Raw genomic sequence first — 21,810 nt, 5'->3', positions numbered from 1 at the left:
ATAAAGGCCATTATAGGAAAGACCCACACCTAATATCATCCTCAATGGTAAAAGCTGAGAGCTTCACCCTAATGTCAGGAACACGACAAAGATGTCCATTCTCACCACTGTTGTTCAGCATATTACTGGAAGTCCTAGCCTCAGTAATCACAGAACAAAAAGAAACAAAAGACATACAAATTGGCAAGGGAGAAGTCAAATTTTCACACTTCACAGATGGCATGATATTCTATGTTAAAACCCAAAAGACACCAAAAACTGCTAGAACTGATTCATGAATTCAGAAAGCTGCAAGGTATAAAATCAACATACAGAAACTGGTTGCATTTCTTTACACCAATAGTGAAGCACCATGAAGAGGAAACAAGGAACCAATCCCATTTACAATTGCACCAAATAAAGTAAAATACCAAAGAATAAACCTAACCAAAGAGGTGAAATACCTATAGGGTGAACAATATAAAAAGCTTATGAAAGAAATTGAAGAACACACAAAGTGGGGCCCTTGGTGGCTCAGTCAGTTAAGCATCTGACTTTGGCTTAGGTGATAATCTCTGGGCTCTTGAGTTAGAGCCCCATTTTGGGCTCTATGCTGACAGCTCAGGACCTGTAGCCTGCTTTGGATTTTGTGCCCTCCCCCCGAATCACACTTTGTCTCTCTCTGTTTCTCAAAAATTGATAAACATTTGAAAGATTAAAAAAAGAAGACACAAAAAATGCATGAACATCCCATGCTTATAGATTGGAGGAACAAATATTGTTAAAATGCTTATACTACCGAGAACAATCTATACATTCAATGGAATCCTTATTAAAATAACATCCGCATTCATCACAGAGTTTGAAAAAAAATCCTAAAATTTGTATGGAAACAGAAACGTCCTGGAGTAGCCAAAGTAATGTTGAAAAGGAGAAAATATGGAGGCATCACATTGTGGACGTCAAGCTATAATCATCAAGGTGGTATGGTATTGGCACAAAAACAGACACATAGTTCAATGTAACAGAATAGAGAATCCAGAAATAGACCCACAAATGTATGACCAACTAATCCTTGACAAGGCAGGAAAGAATATCTAGTGGAAGAAAAGACAGTTTTTTCAGCAAATGGTGCTGAGAAATCTGGATAGTGAAATGCAGAAAAAATGAAGCTGGATCACTTTCATATAGTATAAAAAAAACTAAATTCAAAATGTATGAAAGCCCTAAATATGAAACAGGAATCCATTAAAATCCCATAATAGGAAACAGACAGTAGCCTCTTTGAACTCTGCAATAGCAAATTCTTACTAGACTTGTCTCTGGGAGAATGGGAAACTAAAGGAAAAATGAACTATTAGGAACGTATCTAGATAAAATAGCTTCTGCACATCACAGGAAACAAACAAAACTAAAAGACAACAGATGGAATGGGAGAAGATATTTGTAGATTACACATCGGATAAAGGGTCAGTATCCAAAATAGGTACTTCTTAAACACAACACCCAAAATACAAATAATCCAGTGGAGAAATGGGCAGAAGACATTCATACACAATTTCCAAAGAACACACCCAGAGGACCAACAGACACAAAAGATGCTTAACATCACTCATTATCAGAGAAATACAAATCAAAACCACAATGAGATACTACATCACACCTATTAGAATGGCTAAACAAACAAGAGAGGAAACAACAGATTTTGGTGAGGATGTGGAATTAGGACAACCCTTTTACACTTTTTGTGGGACTACAAACTGGTGCAGCCACTCTGAAAACAGTATGGAGGTTCCTCAAAAAATTCAAAATAGACCTACCCAGCAATTGCATCAGTAAGTATATATCCAAAGGATACAAAAATGCTAATTCAAAGGGACACATGGACCACAATGTTTACAGCAGCACTATCAACCATAGCCAAAGTATGTAATGAGTCAAAAGATCCATTGACTGATGAATGGATAAATGTATCATATAATGGAATATTATTCAACAATCAAAAAGAATGAAACCTTGTCATTTGGAAACATATGGATGGAACTAGAGTGTATTATGCTAAGGGAAATGCTAAGTCAGAGAAAAACAAATATATGATTTCACTCATATGTGGAATTTAAGAAACACAATAGATAAACGTAAGGGAAGGGAGGGAAAATGAGATAAAAATGAAGAAAGCAAAACCATAAGAGACTCTTAAATACAGAGAACAAACTGAGGGTTGCTGGAGTGGTGTTTGTTGTAGGGATGGGGTAAGTGTGTGATGGTGATTAAGAAGGCACTTGTTCAGATGAGCACTGGTCATTATTGAAAGTGATGCATCACTCTGTTGTACTTCTTAGAACAATACTACACTATCAGTTAACTAACTTTAATTTAAATAGAAAATATATATACAATACAAAAGTAAAAGAATCCTTATAATGTACAGCAAAGGTAATAATAAAATATAAGAACATCCCAAAAAGTTAAGTAATTCAAGTTAAGGATCTAAAGAAGCAATCAAAATCAGAGACCATCTCGCCATCCAAATATTGGCTGACCACACGGAACTCAAACCTGTGCAGTACTCCAACTTGTCCTCAGGGTGATTGGTACAAAGAAATAGACTAGAGATATCTGCACTATGATATGTCCTAAATTTTACAATGGAATTAGTAATGGTGAAACACAATTAAATGTGCTACTAAGTATAGGGTAGAAGAAATTACATGTCACAAAATAAATATATCAGCAATATGTTTAAAATATTTGATGGACATTGAGGAGGGCACCTGTTGGGATGAGCACTGGGTGTTGTATGGAAACCAATTTGACAATAAATTTCATATAAAAAATAAAACATTTAAGTAAAGACAGGAAAATAGGAAATGAAAATAATGTAGAAAGAAAAGAAACTATACACTTGTAAGATACATTGTGAAGAAGCCTAATATAAGTAAATCTTGAAAATTAAAGGAAATGAAAATTAAATAACTCAGTTTAGTAAACAATATTTTAGTTAAATATTATATTAGTCTAAGTTGATGAGAGAAATAAACTAGAATACTGAACAAAAATATTGAAGCCACATACATTCAAGAGAGAACATTCATGGAGAATAGAGTTGTCACTATGTTATATGAAGATCAGAATGGGAAGAAATAAGAATCATTTAATTGTTTCACAAGTGTGTACAAAATAATAAAACAAAACTAAAAAAATGATGATTATAATAAATTTCTAATTTCAAAACTAGGCATGAAGTTACAAATAAGAAATTAATTGTAGTAAAATCAGATAAGTAAAAATACTCACCATAAATATTAATCAAACTGTGTAAACAAAAGAAATTAATTAAAGAAAAGAATTAATCAAACTGTGTAAACAAAAGAAATTTGTATATATACCTACAGAGGTGAGAGTACACTCTCTGCAGCCCCAATAGACGCCAGAACTCATAGAAATAAATATAAATAGTGCTGAGAAAAGTGTTACTCAATTAAAATTAGATGCACAGCTAAATATCTTGAAGTAAAAAAGTAAATACAATTTTCAAATGTTGCATTACCAATAGGTAATTACTAGCATTGTACTGTAGTACAATAGCCATGCTTTAGAGTGTATTTCTCTTGTATAGAGAAAAATTCTCCTTATATATAAATAAACACTATAATTTGAATAACATCAAAATGATCAGTTCTAGATAACGATTTCCAGAATATGTACCTATAACTTGATTGTCATTTTCCCACACTTCCGAAACACATTTTCTATCCTTTTATCAGAACTTATTAGCACCAACACACTGACAGTGGCATAGACATTGGGCACAAGCTTCTAGAAATCCAGAATGACTGTGTCATATGCCCATAAGAGAGTGGAGGAGAAGGAGATGATGATTCCCACCTAGTACATGACCACAAAGAAACTTGCCAACAGCAGGATGGTTTGGGTGGCCCTTCTCTCTGGGGAGACTCTTGAGGAAAGACTGGTGCTGTGAAGGTGCTGGCACTGCCTCTGATGCCTGGACAAAAGAATCACAATGTACACACTTGAGAGCAGCATGCCTCTAACAAAGGAAACATCCCTGGATATAGAAAAAGTGAAAAAAGGTACCCTGATGATGGAGTTTAGCGAGAAAGTGAGCTGTATTTACTGACACGCAGTGATTGCTCTGGGACATTACAAGGAGTAGCAGTATACAAGATGCAGTTACTAATGAGAGACAAACTGAGAAACCATATGATAAAAGAATGGAAGATGTGCTTTTTGCACGTATGTTTAAAGCTGGCCAACCAGGAGGTGCTAGGGCTGATCATGATGGCTTTGAACATGCTCAGGAGGCAGATGGTGCTCATGGAGAGACCCCGTGTCACCCTGATCATGCAGAATAAAGCCTTGCATTTGAAATCATTTAGAAAGTTCAGTACTTCAAACAGGTCTGAAGACATTAAAAACAGTGCAGCGAAGAGTTTCATTATGTGGACAAAGGCCAAGTGATAGATGATCAGGTCAGAAGGCTTATGCCTGTGATCCAGAAGTAGCATGAAGATGTGGAAGAGAAGCAGGAAGGTGTTGGCAAAACTTCCAATACCAACTTGTAAAAACTGGCCTATCTTCATAGTAATATAAATGGAAGATATCATCATCACAGTGACAAAGAAAAAACATATTTTGTGTATCCGAAAAATTAGACCTCACAATATCAATGTCATCCATTCTGTTGTCAAAATCATCACAACACATTTTTTATTTTACTCAATTAATCATTAAGTCTATATTGTATAAAGTCTTAGAAATACAGTCTCTAAATTATTTGTACACCATTTGACTGTGTGTATATTATATACATACATATCTATCTGTTATCTTCCTATATCTATCACTCTATCTGTCTATAATATATGTATCATCTAACTTGGGAAAGAGAGAAAGAAAGAGAGGAAGGTCAGAGAGACAGACAGAAAGAGAGATCTCATATCCATATTAATGCCAGTATGATGTACCTATTCCCCATACTGCCCATACGGTACTTTCATTTCTTTTTTTGAAAGTTTGCTTTCCTGTTCTGCATTCTCCTGTCTCATATTCAGCATGAAGAATCCTAATAGTCATTAAAGTATGCATAGGTGTTTGTATAGTTGAACTGTTGTACATTTTATGCTAATGGGGAAAGAATTACCAAAGAAACAATTGGGAAAAAAAATATGCCCAGGCAAGTCCCCATCACATACTGTGACACTTTTTCTTCTCCCTCCTTCCACATTTAGAGACCATATATATTACGTTTGGTCTATCCTGTTAATTCAGCATAATCTCACCTTAAAGTTAGATAATTATTAATCATCCTTCTATCAAAACCATGAACACTTAAATTCAGGAGAGAGGACAATTGAGTTTCCAGGACACTGGCCTTGCCAGGAGCTTTTAGAAAATAAGCCTTGCAATTGAGCAGAGCACAAGACAATCAAGTCTCCAGAATACTGGTCTTGTCAAGAACCACCAGACCATAGTTCTTCCAAACCAGCTCTGCAAGGAGTCACGAAGACAGTGAGCTCCCCATATGCCCTTGTACCTGGAGCCCTCCGACAGAAAAGGGCACAGGCAAACAAGTCTCCAGAAAACCAGGTTTGCAAAAAGTATTCAAACCATAAACCATCCTATCTAGCTCTGCACTAGGCCAGGTAGTGACCTGGACAGTGTGCTCACCACTTGCCCTTGGACCTGGAGCCCTACTAAAGAGCAGAGGACAGGACAATCAAGTCTCCAGAACAGTGGGCTTGCCAACAGTCTTCAGACCACAAACCATCCAATCCTGCTGTACGCTATGCCAAGGATTCATGTGGAGAGCAGGCTTATCATGTATCTTAGAAATGCTTCCAGGGGCGCCTGGGTGGCTCAGCCAGTTGAGCGTCCGACATCAGCTCAGGTCATGATCTCACAGCTTGTGAGTTCGAGCCCCATGTCAAGCTCTTGCTGACAGCTCGGAGCCTGGAGGCTGCTTCAGATTATGTGTCTCTCCCTCTCTCTGTCCCAACCCACTCGCATTCAGTCTCTGTGTCTCTCAAAAATAAATAAAACATTTTTTTTTAAAGAACTGGTTCCATCCACCACAGCTCTGCACAAGGAATGTAGTTACTTGGACAGTGGACTCAACATGTGCCCTTGTACCTGAGGCTCTCCAAGAGACCACAGCACAGAGGAATCAAGTCTCCAGAATACTAAGCATGCAGGAGTCTTCAGAGAAGAAGACATTAAATCCAGATCTTCCATAGGCCAAGGAGTCATGTGGACAGAAGGCTCACCATGTGCCCTTGTACCTGGAGCCTTCCAACCCAACAAAGCACAGGGCAATTAAATCTCCAGACCACTGGGCTTCTCAGGATCCTTAAGACAACAAGCCCCCCAACCCAGCTCTGCATTAGGCCAAGGTGTCACCTGGACAATGGCTTACCATATGCTCTTGTATCTGGGGTCTCCAAACCAGGTCAGGAGTAGGCCAAGGAGTATCTAGGACAGCAGGATCACTCTGTGGTTTTGGGTCTGGAGGGCTCCAAACCAGCTCTACACATAGCTGAGGAATCACCTAGAGAGTTGGCTTACCAAATGCCCTAGAACCTGGAACCCTCCAACCCAGCTTATCACCAGGCCAAGGAGTCACCTGGACAGTGGATTCACCATGTGTCCTTGGACCTGGAGCCCTATAACCCAGCTCTGCTCTTAGCCAAGGAATCACCTAGGTAGTGTACCCACCATCTGCCCTTGGACCTCGATGGCCCCAAATATGCTCAGCACTAGGCAAAGGAGTCACCTGGAGAGTGTGCCCATCACATACCCTTGGACTCAGACCCCTCCAATAGAGTAGAGCACAGGGCAGTACAGACCCCAGGACACTGGGTTTGTCACAAGCCTGCAGACCACAAGCCCTTCAAACCTGTTCTGCACTAGGTCAAGTAGTCACCTGTAAAGTAAGCTTAATGTGCCCTTGTAACTGGAGCACTATAATAAAACAGAGCTCAGGGCAAATAAACACTGGGCTTGGCAGCTGGCCTCAAGCTATGAGACCTCCAAACTAGCTCAGCACTGCACCCATATGTCTACTTAACCCATGGCCAAATGGGAGTCATCAAACTATGAGCCAGCATCTGAGAAAAAAAAAAACTGGGAAAAAAAAAAACACCTCACTGGGACACGGTCTTACCCAACCCCCTCTGACTTGGAGCCCCCAAACCAGCAGAGAAGTGGGCAGTCAACTTACCAGAATATCAGGCCCTCTGGGAGCCCTATGGGAGCCCTATGACCCCAAGCCCTTGATTTCTGCTTGGCAATGGGCCAATGAGTCCCCTGGACACTCTACTGACCAGGGGACCTTCAACCAAATTCTCTGCATTCCAGCAGAGCACAGGGCATTTGAATCCTTTCTCACCTGGAATTTACATCAACCTTATGTCCTTGAGGTCTGACACCTGTGCAGCCTTCCTCTTTTGGGGAGTTCTTCTTTCCAGAAGAAAATGACACCAGGCCCTAAAAGCTCAGCTCCATGTGGTGGAGAAATTCTTTGTGCTACAAAGGACTTCCTGGAAGCTTTTGCCCTGAAGGTAATGTCCAAGGGGTGATGCCACCAACCATCCACCCAAGATGGCATAAACAGGGAGGTGGGAAAAATATGGTCATCTCCAGTAGTGTAGGTGTGGCATGAGTTTAAAATTTACGTGATTTTTAAATAGTCTTAAATGATCATTTCCAAATAATTAATTTAAGGGAAACAATCCCTGGGTGATTGTAATGTGCAGCCCAGCTTACAGTCACCTCTGTGTTTTATTAGTCATATTGTCCTGATGGTGGGCAGCGGTTTCCATGGCTCTGAGAAAGTATTGGTGTGGGGCGCCCGGGTGGCTCAGTCGGTTAAGGGTCCGACTTCAGCTCAGGTCATGATCTCGCAGTTCATGAGTTCGAGCCCCGCGTCGGGCTCTGTGCTGACAGCTCAGAGCCTGGAGCTTGTTTCAGATTCTGTGTCTCCATCTCTCTCTGCCCCTCCCCCGTTCATGTTCTGTCTTTCTCTGTCTCAAAAATAAATAAAGGTTAAAAAAAATTAAAAAAAAAAAAGAAAGTATTGGTGAACTACAGGGAGCCGACACTGAACACAATCTGCCTGTCCCCATTAACACTTTCCTGCACATTGACTTCTAGTACCCATGGGCAGCTGCTGATATCAGAACATTCTGATAGAAATGAAAAGAGAAGCAGAATGAGAGCAAATGTGTCAAGACCAGAGAGCCAGGGTGGAGGGAGTCCAGAGACATTGGAATACTCCCTGTCTCTGGTTAGGGTGTGTGGTATCAGTGTGGTAGGCAGAGAGAGAGGTATGAGGGACTATGATAGTGGGTTGTGTTCTGACCAAACAAGCACTTCAGGTATTGACGGAGACCTGTGGGATTCAAATTGGGTTCTTTAGGTGCAGAGGTTGAGGGAAAGAGGCAGCATGCAAGAGAAGTGGGAAGTAGATGAACTGTGGAGAATGTAAGGTGTGCATGGGCATGAAGGCAAGTGGCCACTTTCAAGAGACAGAGTTGAGATACCATGATGAATTGGGCACTGGAAATTAGATGGGAGTTGGAAGTTAAGGCTCCATGCTCAGACCCTCTTAGAAAATGGTCACTTTTAGCTCCAGGGATATGGGGTGGAAGCTCAGGTGATGTTCAGATCCCAGTGAGATGGGGCCCATCTGTGGTTGCAGCTGAGGTACAAGGGATGAGACTTGTCCCATGGTTCTTGAGCTGAGCTCAAGGCAGGGTGCTCTTAGCACCTGGGCATAAAGTGATGGGGGCCATGCAGAAGGCAGCTCTGGAAGTGGAACATGAATTTCAGGGGGACATGGTAATTGGTGGCTCACATCTTGAAGATGGATGGTGTCTGAGCTTAAATGAGGGCTGCTGTTTTTAGGAGTCTGTGTGGAGGCTGGTTGAGTCCAGGTCACGTAGATGTAAGGCGAATGAGGGTCGCTTATGTGATCCCAGCACTTGGAACCTCCTGTGAATGGTTGCTCAGACCCTGTTCACCACACCCTGGGTTTCCAAAAACATCAGACTGCTAGATGGTCTGAGACCCCAGAACGGCTCACTCCTTGAGTCCCCATTCTTTCAGGTGTAAAACGCAGACAACTTGGGGGTAGTGGTTGTGTGAGCAGGAGGCAGGGGGCAGGGATGAGGAGGGGATCCACAAGGGCAAGGTACAGATGGGGTCCTGAAGAGGGAAGGAAGAAGGAAAGGTCCACTGTGAGGTCTTTGTCCTGTCCCTTCCTTCCCAAATGGAAAACGTCAGCTCTGGGAGGCCCGCAGTCTGGGTGCTGCCTCTGTCCCAAACCTGGCATTCTCTGACCCACAGGGTTACAGTCTGTCACAGATCAGCACCATCCCAGTACAGTTCAGCTCCAGACCCCTCCTGCCACTTTCACTGCTGCTTGATACCCTCAGGTTATGGTGCTGAGGAAGTTTGCAGCTCTAGGGAGCCAGGGTGGGACTTCTAGCTTTAGGGAAGTATTCTGAGATGTGATGATAGGTAGAGCATTAATATAGGTAGGTATGTATGCAGGTAGATAGATTTATAGATTCACAGGAAGCTGCAGGTGGTACAGGAAGTTCCCTTCACAAAGGCACCCTGTGTTCATTTTGCCCCATTGTAATATCTTATGTCACTACAGCACAATATTAACACCAGGAAATGGACACTGTATGATGGGCATGTCTGGTTCTTTCAGTTTGCCATGTACATTCACAAATCCATCAGCACAATCCAGGTGTGGAAATGCTACATCAGCACAAAACTCTCCCTCATCATACCCACCCCAGCCCCCACCATCCCTGGCCATGGCAATCACCCATTTGTTTTACATTTTGGGAGTTTTTGGCATTTTGTTACATGAAGGTTATCCTACAGCTGTTACCTTTGATGTTGGTTTTGATTGTTCATTTTCACTCAGGATAATACACCATGGATCCATCCAAGTTTTCTGTATCAGAACTTTATGGTGTCTTTATCACTGAGTTGAGTTCCATAGAGTAGATGTGTAAGTTTGTTCATCAAGTCACCTTTTGAGGGACAATTTTGTTATTTCTACTCTTTTGGCTATTAAAAATAATCCTTCAGTGAACATCTGCACACAGCATTTTTGTGGGATCTTAAGTTTTATTTAAAAAATTTTTTATATGTTTATTTTTGATAGTGAGAGACAGAGCACAAGTGAGTGAGGGGCAGAGAGAAGGAGTCACAGAATCTGAAGCAGGCTTCAGGCTCTGAGCTGTCAGCACAGAGCCCGACGCGGGGCTCAAACTCACAAACCATGGGATCATGACCTGAGCTGTAGTTGGATGCTTAACCAATTGAGCCACCCAGGCGCCCCAGGATCTTAAGTTTTAATTCCATGGCATAAAGATCCAGGAAAACGTTTGTTGAATTTTAGGGTTTATATTTAAGTGAGGTAAAAGCTATCAAACTCTCTTACCAAAGTGGCTGTGCCATTTCATTGACATTCCCACCAGTGATGATTGAGAGAGTTGCCTTTTTCCAACATTTCATGTGTTTACTGTGTTAGTTTAAGCAGCTCTTCTAACAGATGGGTTTTTAATTTGCATTTCACTCATGGCTGTGATTTGGGGCGTTTTCTCATATGCTTATTTGCCACATGCATGTTCACTGTGATATAATGTCTGCCCATGTATTTTTGCCTATTTTCTGTGTGGATAGTTTTGTTTTTCCTGTTGACTGTTGAATGTTCCTTAATATTCTAAATAGAAGTTCTTTGTCAGACACTTGGTTTGAAAATTGTTTAGTCTATAGCTTGTCTTTTCATGATCCTAAAAGGAGCAAAAGTTTTTACTACAATAAAAGTTTATAATTTTGGTATAATCCTGTTTATCAAGTGTTTTCATTTACGCACTGTGATTTTAATGCTATGGTTAGGAACCCACCTAACCCTAGGTCCTGAAAATTTTCTCCTGTGCTTCATTTCTAAAAGTTTTATAGTTTTACATTTTATTTTGAATCTAGGCTATGATAAATTTGAGTTTACATTTGAATAAGGGGTGAAGTTTAGGTTAAGTATTTTTGTTTGTTTTGATTTGTTTCTTTGCCAATGGATGTCTAAAGGCCCTGACACCTTTTGCTGAAAAGGCTCTCCTCACTAAGTGCATTATTCACCTTTGTCTAAAATCAGTGAGTCATACTGGCATAGGTCCATGTTATTGTTCCCTGTTCTCTATTGATCCTGTTCTTTGCCTCCACAAACACCACATCTTTAGATGGAGCATACTAATTCCTCCAAAGTTATTACATTTCAAACCAATTTGATCTCTCCTATTTCCTTTTAATTTCCATAGAAACGCTATAAAAAGCTTGTCTGTGTCTAAAAATAAATATTTCTTGGCTTTCCACAGGAAATGAGTGAAACCAGTTTATTGATCTGGAGAGACTTGGCATCATTACTATGTTGCACCTTCTAATCCATAAGCATGATATATCTCTCATTTATTTAGATGTTTGATTTCTTTCATCAACGCTGTGTAAATTTCAGCATACAAGTCTTGTTCATGGTTTTTTAGCCTTTGATCTTAGTGTTGTAATGATGATAAATGGTGTATTTTAAAATTTCATTTGTCATGTTTTCATTGCTAGTGTATTCATTGCTAGCATATTCGCAATACAAAGGTGTTCTTCTATGTCTGCTCTGTATTGTGACAGCTTGCAAGCAGTTTCTGTTTTGTTAGTGGTTCACTGGAAATTTCTAGATAGAAAAAGACTGTAATTTTCTACATATGCAAATATGCTATCCTAATGTATGGACACTTTTATAAAAAATAAAAGCAAAAAGCTTTCCAGTCTGTATGCCTCCCCACACCTTTCTATGCTTTATTATCCTGTATAGAATTTTAGCACCACATTGAATAAGACTGGTGGGAGAACACAACCTTGCCTTGTCCTGATCTTAGGAGAAAACCATTAATTTTTCACTTTTGTGTATAACGTGAGCGTAACTTTATATAGAGATGCTTCATGATGAATTCTTTCCCATTTTGATGTTTTCTGAGTTTTATTTATTGAACGTATGCTGAAATCTGTGAGATGCTTTCTGCATCAACTGATGTGTTCATATGATTTTTTTTAGTAGCCTCTGGATAGGGTGGGTTACATTGATTAATTTTTAAGTATTGAAACAGTCTCACATCTCTGAAATAATCCCCATGTGGTCATGGTGTATAAAACTTTTTTCTGTAGGGGTGAATTCTATTTGATAATGTTTTGTTTTGGATTTTGGCAGGTGTAATCATGAAGAATGTTAGTGTAAAGTTTTTTTTTCTTTCTATGGCATGTTTAGATTCAAGGTAATGCCAGCTTCACCAAAAATTCAGGAAGTGTGCTTCCTTGTTTCCTTTCTATTTGCTGGAAAATATTATGAAAAACACAGGTTAATTTTTTAAGTGTTTAGAATAATTCTCCATTGAAACAATGTATGCCTGGAGATAACATTTTTGGGGTGTAAATTATAACTCCAATTTCTTGCATAGTTATAGGGATGTTTCAAATACCTATTTCAATGGAGGACATGTAGTAGTTTGTGCTTTTTGGTCCTTTCATCTCAGATGTCCTATTTGTGTAGGTAAGAGTATTGCCTTCTTAAACTTTTGATATGTGCAGAGTCTGATCTTATACCCCCAGTTCATTCCTGACCCTGGGAATTTGTGCTTCTCTTTTTATCAGTTTTCCTATACTGTGGTTAATTTTACAGATTACTGTTTCATTGGGTTCTTTCTTTTTGCCAATTTAATTCATTTATGCTCTTATATTTATCATGAATATTATTTTATGCTTGTCCTCAGTTAATTTTGTCCTTCTGTTTACTAAGTTTCTCAAGGTATGAATTTAGATGATTGGTTTGATGCTTTTCCTCCTTCTCAATGTAAGCATTATGTTAATACCCTCTCAGGGCAGCTTTAACTATGCTCCACAAATTTCAGTATGCTATATCTTATTATAATTTAATACTTTTTTTCTTTCCATGTGGACTTCTCCTACATATATATACATATACATATACATATATATACATATATACATGTATATGTATATATATATTATATAGAGGTGTGTTTTTAGCTTTTAAGTGTTTGGAAGTTTTCTTGTAATCTTTTTTTTTATTCATTAGTATGATTTCATTGTGGTTGGACAATCTACTTTGTATGATTTTAATTCTTTTAAACTTGTTGAAATTTGTTTTGTGACCCAAAATATAGCCTAGTTTGCTATACGTTCTGCAGGCACTGGAAAACAATATGAATTTTATAGTTGTGTAGGTTGTTTCATAAATGTCTATGTTAATAAGCTAAACTTGTACTATAACAATCTACAAAAAGGAAAAGCAAAGTAAACCTAAGCTAAGTAGAAGGAAGGAAAAAATGAAAATAAGAGAAGACATCAATGAAACTGAAACAATATTTACCAACTTCTCGCTGTCTGCTCACATTGCCCTTCTTTGTATGAGTGCAAAGATTGAGAGAATGGACTCTCTGGTGTTTCCATCTTCTTCGTCCCCTGGAGACCTCCCTCAGGATCCTCACAGAGAAGGCACCCCCACACACTATCCTATATACCAGACCACCCCACCCATCCCATCTGTGCACACACTAGCCCCAACAGGCTGTTACAGTAAATGTGATTGCTTCCTCTGTCTTTACCCCACAGAATGTGACATCCAAAGGTACAGGGACTGAACTCCTAAATATAGTCCATGCCCAGTAGATATTTTGCACTTATGGATGTTTTGTTCTTTTGGGTAAGCCAATGTAAAGAAACAAACTTAATGTAGTACTATGCAGTATAGAGTTGTAGTTGAAAAGGAGCTTTATATCCAAGTGTTATAAGTTTTTTTTTTTAAATTGCATTAAGTGTCTGTGCCATAAAGTATTGCCCCAGTGCACAGGACAGGGTACTTCCCAGGACACAGCATGTTCCTGCTCTGTTGTTGGGTTAACCATGCATTGAATCCAGCTGGAGATAACCAGTTCTAGGGATGATGGGAGGTGGACATGAAGTCATACTTCCTAGGGGACCCGGTTCCAGAGGCACCTTCATCTTCAAAGTGAAGTTTAAATGGCTTATACCATGTTTATAAGGTCTTACCTTGTGGGACTCCCATTTGCCTGTCCTTCTGCATCCTGCAACTCTCTCCTGTCAACCTATATCCTACAGAATGTTAGGTCATCATTCAGTCCATTTCCATCCCCTTCCTGGCCTTTTCCTAGTTCTCTCTTTGATGAGGAGCACTACCCCACACAGCTCTCAAATTCACCTGGCTCATCCTGTTTAGTTTTTCCTGATCCTGTTGGTCTGGGTTTCAATGTGAGCCCCCCTGGAAGCTTCCCTGCCTGGCTTGGTGTCTGGTACATGGCATTGCTTTACCTGTGCTGGCATGGCTGTTAGTACACTTCCTTGTAATAACCTGTTTATTATCTTTTTTCCCTTCCTGGATGTTTCATTCACTATGATATCCAGTGATGTGTTATATAGCCTATGTGTACTGACAAATGAGAGGCTGTTGTCACTTTTCCTGATTCTGCGTCCAGTAACATCATGGTAGTAGTACTTAGGCCATGGAAATCAACAAATGCTACAAACTGATTTTTTAATATATTCACTTACATAATTTTGGGAAGCCAATGATTGAAAATTTTCCAGCCCACAGTGACTGTTTCTGTGGCCCCTTTAATAGTTGGAATGTCATAGATATTCAGTTAATATTGGATGGTAGAATGAATGAATGATAAGCTTCCATTTGACCTGAGATTATCCCCTGTTTCACAAGACTTTGGCCTCCATATTCCAATGTGTATGCTAGAATGCACTTACTCCTCATAAACAGAACAAAGCTCCAGGCCCTGAGGACTGGACTTCAAGCATGTCCCCTCTGGTTTAGGGACACCTGTAGCTTGCCCACAGGGACTTGCTCAGCTTTGCTCTAGTAGAGGTGGGACGACATTCAGGTAGGCATTTATCTGCACTATGTGCCACATTTCCTCAGGATGGCAAGTAAGAGCACAGCCAAGTAGTTAGCTTTCCTGAGGTCAAAACTTGCTCTCTCCACTGACTGTATGACCCTGGGAAAATCATGTAACCTTTTTAGGGTTCGTGACTTCATCTAACTAGTTAACTTTAATAGTACTCACCATATATGGTTTTCATAAGGAGCCATTGAATGAACTGTGTGGAGGAGCCAGTAAACACGATGCACTCAGTAAATTTCAGCCTTTATTTCTGTGTCCATCTGCTTGTAATGAGATTGTAAAGGTGCATATTATGTTGAGATGTGAGAATTACCTCATTCCATGTGACTCTCAGCTTCACAGGGAATTCTGGAATGTCCCAGTGCTTGGTTCTTGAGGCTCCCCTTTTTTCCTTTATATTCTTTCTCTTGCTTTTTTTGTCCAAACATGTGATAATGTTCTCTGTACGCTGATGACTCCTCAATGAATGCCTGCAATTCAGAATGCTGCCCTGCTTTCTAGGCCCATGTATCACCAGCTGTGCATACAGAAACCAGAAGATGAAATAAAGTACTTAGAAGAAGAGAGAACAACCTTAAATGTGAAGCTCCAGAATTCCCTGCTGGAGGTGAATCCCTCATTGGTTCAGTACTTGGGGAGATGGTGCTGGCATTGGAAGCTTCTTGTGAACTGAGATGCCAGGAATCACAGGAAACTGTCCTCACCTTCTTGCACATCCTCAGATGAAAGAAAAGGTCTTCATCCTTACAAGAAGCCTTTCTCAGGGGACATGAATTTAGTTTCCAGGAATAGAGAGGGTGATTTTCAGAGGCTTTAAAAGGAGACATTTAATGTGTCACATGAAAAAAAAATCATCAGGGTGCTGTTCATATTGATTCTGTGGCTAAATGATAGCAGGCCTGGTAAATCTGTGATTCTCTTGATCTCTCCTTTGCCAGGCCACATTATCACTTCACTTTTGCCTTTGTGGGCTCCTTCCTCTAGGAAACAAAAAAAAAATGAAATTATACTTTATTACTACATTGGTATAAAGATTAATGTACCAGAGTTCTATTTTTCTTCTTATTTTAAAAGGAATTCAGACATTGTCATGGCCCCTAATAGTATCGTTGTCCCTCGGTACTGTGTCTGCTGTTTCTCTTGGAGAAATCAGCTCTGAGCCCTAGGCTTTGGAAATGGCTGTCACTGTTCCATTGTCACATACTAGTTTAATCCAGGGAATGAGGGGAAATATTGCCCAGGCCAGCCACTTCCTCAGTAAATCAGAAGCATATGCAGAGGCCCCAGCTGACTCCTACTTCCATGGGTCATATCTGACTCAGGTGGACTGGCTGGGAACACAAGGATTTAGCTGTTAAGCCTCCTTGGTAGAGGCAGGCAAGGGAGAAATGGGATGGTTATGGATGTAGACCAGTTGAAATTCAGACTTTACTACATAGTCCCATGGGTCCAGACCACCTAGAGATAATGGTCAAAGTTTTTTAAAACTGATGGCCATGTTACTGGGGAGAAGAAAGAATAGGAGGGATGGAAACAGCTCTTTCTTGAGCCTAATTACACAGAAAATATCAAGAGGTTTCCTTGATTCTCCTGCCCTCCTGTACACTTCCCAGATGAGCCTTGAGTCAGGCACCTTCTCAGGAGCCCATGAAATAAGTTCTTCATACCTGGTCGAGCACCACAACCTCCTGTGGGAGTCTGTAAGAATAAAGAATCATGTACTAAAGAGTATTGATTATTCAGTGGAGTTCAGTCTAGAGATAGGCATGAGAAACACACAGACAAATCTGAACCTGTGGCCATTTCTGGAAGGGAGAGAAGACCACAGGTCAGGAAAAGTGCAGGGGCTGCAGCTATATTACAGCAGAGTGATGCATATACAAATTATGTTTCTCTCCAGTGTTTTTTTTTTCTGTCACATGTGTCATTTTTTAAAAAAAAAAGATGAGCATGCAATGCCTTAGATTTGTATGAGTTCTCTAGAGGAGAGGTCTTGGTGGCAAGTCTCTGCTGCAGAGTCTCTCTTCTTCTCATCCCATGGTTGGCTGCACAAAAAGGAGCCCATTTCTCTGTCCCTCCTGCCTCTCTCCCTGGTGAGTTATATGCCAGTCTTCACATTGGATCTGGACCACTCTGTTCTGCAGACTTAGGGTGGTTTCACATAAGTGTGGGACCCAGCACAGTTATTCTAATGAGGGACACTGGGGACAAACCCTGACTGTTTCTCTGAATGCCCCAGGATACCCCTCTCTAATAATGACAATGAGGAACCTTTGTCCAGTGCTTATTTTAGTTCAGGCAGTAAGTGGTTTCCATGTATTAACATTTAGTCCTCACAACTACCAAAGAACGTAGTTCCTATCATTATCTCTGGTTTATAGATGAGAAAAGTGAGGCACAGAGAAGGAGAGTCACTTCTTCAAGGTTACACAGGGAATGAGCAGGGGATCTGGGTTTCAAACCCAGGTAATGCTTCTCTAGAGCCCTACTCCTAACCACTATGCTGACAATACCTCAGGCACAGATGCTGCATCTTTGCTGGCCCAGGATCATTCAGGACCTGAATATTTGCAGATGGCAAGGCATGACCCAGAGGGTGACCTTACCCATAGTGCCTCAAGCTGCTCTTCATCTTTCATTTCTTCTACCATCTTAGTGGTGCCATTATCCATTCATCTGCTGACCAAAGCTTGACATGGAAGAGTCCTCCTGGACCACATTTACTTCTTCTGTTTGCCCATCCTCACCTGAGTCCCTATCCTGCCCCACTGTCACACCCAGTCACTTGTCAGGTCCTGTGGGTCCTATCACTGAAGCCTCTCAACCACTACCCTCTCTCTAGATGACCCTCAGGGAGGCTTGTCTAGACTCTTCTCTTTACCTGCTTATAGATACTACATGAACAGTGCACAGGGCTCATTTGAATATTCATGAGCCTTAGCAAGATTCAACATAAGTAGTTCCATAATCTTTAATGTCTCATCCCCAAACATCCCTCATGTAAAGCTGGGAAGATGTTATGATGGCCTTGTGATCTCTTGTGATGTTTCTAGTGTCTTATGAGACCTTTGTCCTGTGTCTCCTGCCTCCATATTCTCCTTGGGCCAGGACATCCAGAAGTAGTGTTCTAAATCCCAAATTTCCTCAAGGTCCCACTCCTCTTTCCTACCATCTTTAAATCTCATATAATAAAAAAAAATCTCATATTTTCCGTAATTAGGGTCCAACTTACCTCACCACCAACCCTCCCACAGAACTGTGTTTCCTCCCATCTTTGGTGCTTGGTCCTGCAATATGGATCCTTTCTTCAGTCCTCACACACATTCTACCCTCCATCTGCCATTGTCCCTGCTATTCCTTCTTGTAATGTCCTTTCTCACTCTTGCCAGTGACTTAATCCTATGCATCCTTCAGTGCCCCTAAATCTGTCCTCAAGTGCCCTGGGCGGAGTTTATTGCTTTAAACTATCTGCAGTAATACTTATCTCATAGAGTAGTTGTTCTGAGATTGAGTTAACACTGTAAAATACTCAGGTCCATGCCAGGCACCAAGAAACCACACTGTTAATGACAATGTTATGATTTTGTGCTTATTTCTACTGATGTTGCTATGATTATAAGCATGCATCTCCCTCCTCCATAAGATGATAGCTCCTTGAAGGCAGGGGCCATATGTTATTCCCTTACTGTCTTGTTTTCACTTATCCCTCCCCCTTAACTCTTAAAGCCTGGCATGGTGCCTGAGGAGTATTCGCTGTCCTACAAATATATCTTAGCTCATCTGAGTTTCCCTTATGGTTATTGTTCTTGTTCTTCTCAAAGTCTAGTGGGATAACCCATTTATCCCATCCCCCTTCCCATCTCCCTCTGGTAACCATCAGTTTGTTCTCTATAGTTAATAAGTCTGTTTCTTAGTTTGTCATTCTCTTATTTTCTCTTTCTGATCCTTTTTATGTTTCTTAAATTTCACATATGTTGAAACCATATGTCTTTCTCTGACTGACTTATTTCTTTTAGCATAATATTGCCTAGCTTCATCCACATCATTGCAAATGGAAAGCTTTATTCTTTTTGATGCCTGAGTAATATTCAGTAGTAGATAGATCCAACATCTTTTTATTCATTCATAAATCATTGGACATTTGCGCTCTTTCCATAAATGCACTATTCTTGATAATGGTGCTTTAAACATCTGGTGCATGTTTCCCTTCAAATCAATATTTTCGTATCCTTTGTATAAATGCCAATTTATAGATTTTACCCGTGAAGCTGTCTGATCCTGGACTTTGGGTGGATTTTTAATTACTAATTCAATTTCATTATTAATAATCACTATGTTAAAATCTTCTATTTCTTTCTGTATTAGGTTTAAGAGATTGTACATTTCTAAGAATTTATCCATTTCTTCTCATTTTTCCAGTTGTTAGCATATAATTTTTCTCTATATTATTTTTTAATTATTTGCATTTTTATGTTTGTGTTATTTCAATTCTTTTTTTCTGATCATGTATGAGTCTTCTTTTTTTATAAGTCTGGTTGAAGTTTTTCTTTTTTTTAATTTTTAATGTTTATTTATTCTTGAGAGAGAGAGAAGCAGAGTGTGAGCAGGAGAAGGGTGGAGAGAGAGGAAGACTGAATCCGAAGCAGGCTTCAGGTTCTGACCTGTCAGCACAGAGCTCGACATAGGGCTGGAACTCATTAACTGTGAGATCATGACCTGAGCCGAAGTCGGACATTCAACCAACGGAGCCACCCAGGTGCCTCTGAAGTTCTTCTTTAAGATTGTGCTTATCAGGGCGCCTGGGTGGCTCAGTCAGTTGAGCATCCAACTTTGGGTCAGGTCATGATCTCCCGGTTTGTGAGTTCCACATTCACATCGGGCTCTGTGCTGACAGCTCAGAGCCTGGAGTCTGCTTTGAGTTCTGTGTCTCCTCTCTCTGCCCCTCCCCCACTTGAGTGCGCACGCGCTCTCTCTCTCTCTCTCTCAAAAATAAATAAATGTAAAAAATATTAAGAAAAATAAAATCGTGTTTATCATTTTAAGGATCATGTCTTGGGTTCATTTCTACTTTCTATTCGTTTTAGTTTATATTTTAGATGGTAGTTTATTGTTTAAATTTCATACCACCAAAAAATGCGGGGACTGTTGTTGATGACCTGGTTCATACTCTTGTGGCAGGTGCTGCCAATGAAGAGAACCTACTTCATTTGTTATGTAATATATCTTACATTTTTAATATCATATATTGGAAAAATAATTTTTATTCCCAGAAAAAGTGAGAAGAAAGTATAAAGAATTTCAGTATATGCTCTGCTTCCACACATGCATAGCTTCCTCCGGAATCATACCCTACCAAAGTGGTACATTATGTACAATTGATAAACCTACACTGATACAGTATAATCAACCAAAGAACAGCATTTACATTATTATTCATTCTTCGTATTGCACAGTTTTTGTGTGCTTGGAGAAAAGTTTATTAAGTTTTAAGCATCATTATGGAATTAAACAGAGAATCCTGATTGTCCTAAAATTCCTCTATGTTCCAAATATTCCATCTTCTCTCTTTTCGCAACCACTGATCTTTTTACTTTCTCTGTATTTTTAGTTCATCCAGAATGTCTTATAGTTGACAGCCTTAATAGTTTATAAAAAGTCACTACTCAAATACTAGATATTGTTTGATACAGGAGTGCACTTGTGATTTCCACTGGGTGTTGTATGGAAGTGTTGAATGACTAAATTGTACACTAAAACTAATACTGCACTGTCCATTAACAAACTAGAATTTAAATAAAAACTGCAAAAATGGACCATAAACACATCAAGCATGATAAGATTAAGGTAAAACTTGATCATAAAAAGTTGTTCTTATGGCTGTTATAAAAGCAAACAATTTGTCAGTTTCTAAACTTGTTTCCCTATGTGTGAAATAAAAGAGCCCTATAAGAAGATTCAACTGAGGATACCGAAGGTTGGGAGTGACAGAACACACCACCACGGGACCCTATAGGTCTAATCAAATAATATACCTTGGTAAGGGGAGTGAATATCTCAATCCTAAATCCTGCTTGAATGGAAATACACATCTGTTCAAACAGGTGGAGGATTAGATGCTGGAAGGCAGGCTACAATTTTCTCGCCATGCAAGTGCCCTGGCACAGTGCTGAGTCCCCTATAAAGACGATTACTTCATAAAAGTGAAGTGGAGAAGACATTTTCTCACTCCACAAATGTGCTGTATCATCTAGTTATGCACCTGAAACCAATTTAGAACACTTGTGAAGACTGCCGAAAGCTCTTGAACCATGGGAGATACATTGGGGAATCTGACATGGTGTTCTAGCAATCCAAAATTAGTGTTGTTAAAAGACTTTTGGTTTGTTGACAGGTACCATACAGCTCACCAGAAGGGTTATCTATGAAAATGATTTTGCATAAACAAAAGTTTGGAACCCAGGGGTTTCTCTATTATTATCCAGGAATTAGGTGTTTTCGGTTTTCCCTGTGGTTTCTCTCCTTCACAACATATCCTAAAGCTAGGGATGTTTTGTTTCTACCAGTGTTGTAATGCTTAAGGGCATCATGGAGACGAGCTGAAGACATCACTTCCTTATAACTATTTCTACTCCCATGTCATGTAAACAGGATAACTCTAAAGTCTAAGTTGAGCAATGTTTCTCGGCATCATTATGAGTGAGATGGCAGGCAAGATAAGGCAGGATTTTTGTTGAAGTGTTAGAATTATATTCTCATAATTTCAGCCTTATAATGTATTGAATTATTAGAATTATCT

General features: G+C 39.9%; 1 pseudogene; it reads right to left on the bottom strand.

The window, feature by feature from the left end:
* Nucleotides 1-3,639: 3,639 nt before the first annotated feature.
* On the bottom strand, nt 3,640-4,837 carry LOC125929718 (putative vomeronasal receptor-like protein 4; annotated as a pseudogene).
* Nucleotides 4,838-21,810: the final 16,973 nt, after the last annotated feature.

The sequence above is a fragment of the Panthera uncia genome, chromosome A2, assembly GCF_023721935.1.
Source record: "Panthera uncia isolate 11264 chromosome A2, Puncia_PCG_1.0, whole genome shotgun sequence".
Taxonomy (NCBI): domain Eukaryota; kingdom Metazoa; phylum Chordata; class Mammalia; order Carnivora; family Felidae; genus Panthera; species Panthera uncia.
The sequence above is the reverse complement of the archived record's forward strand: the minus strand, read 5'-3'. Positions and strand labels throughout refer to the sequence as shown.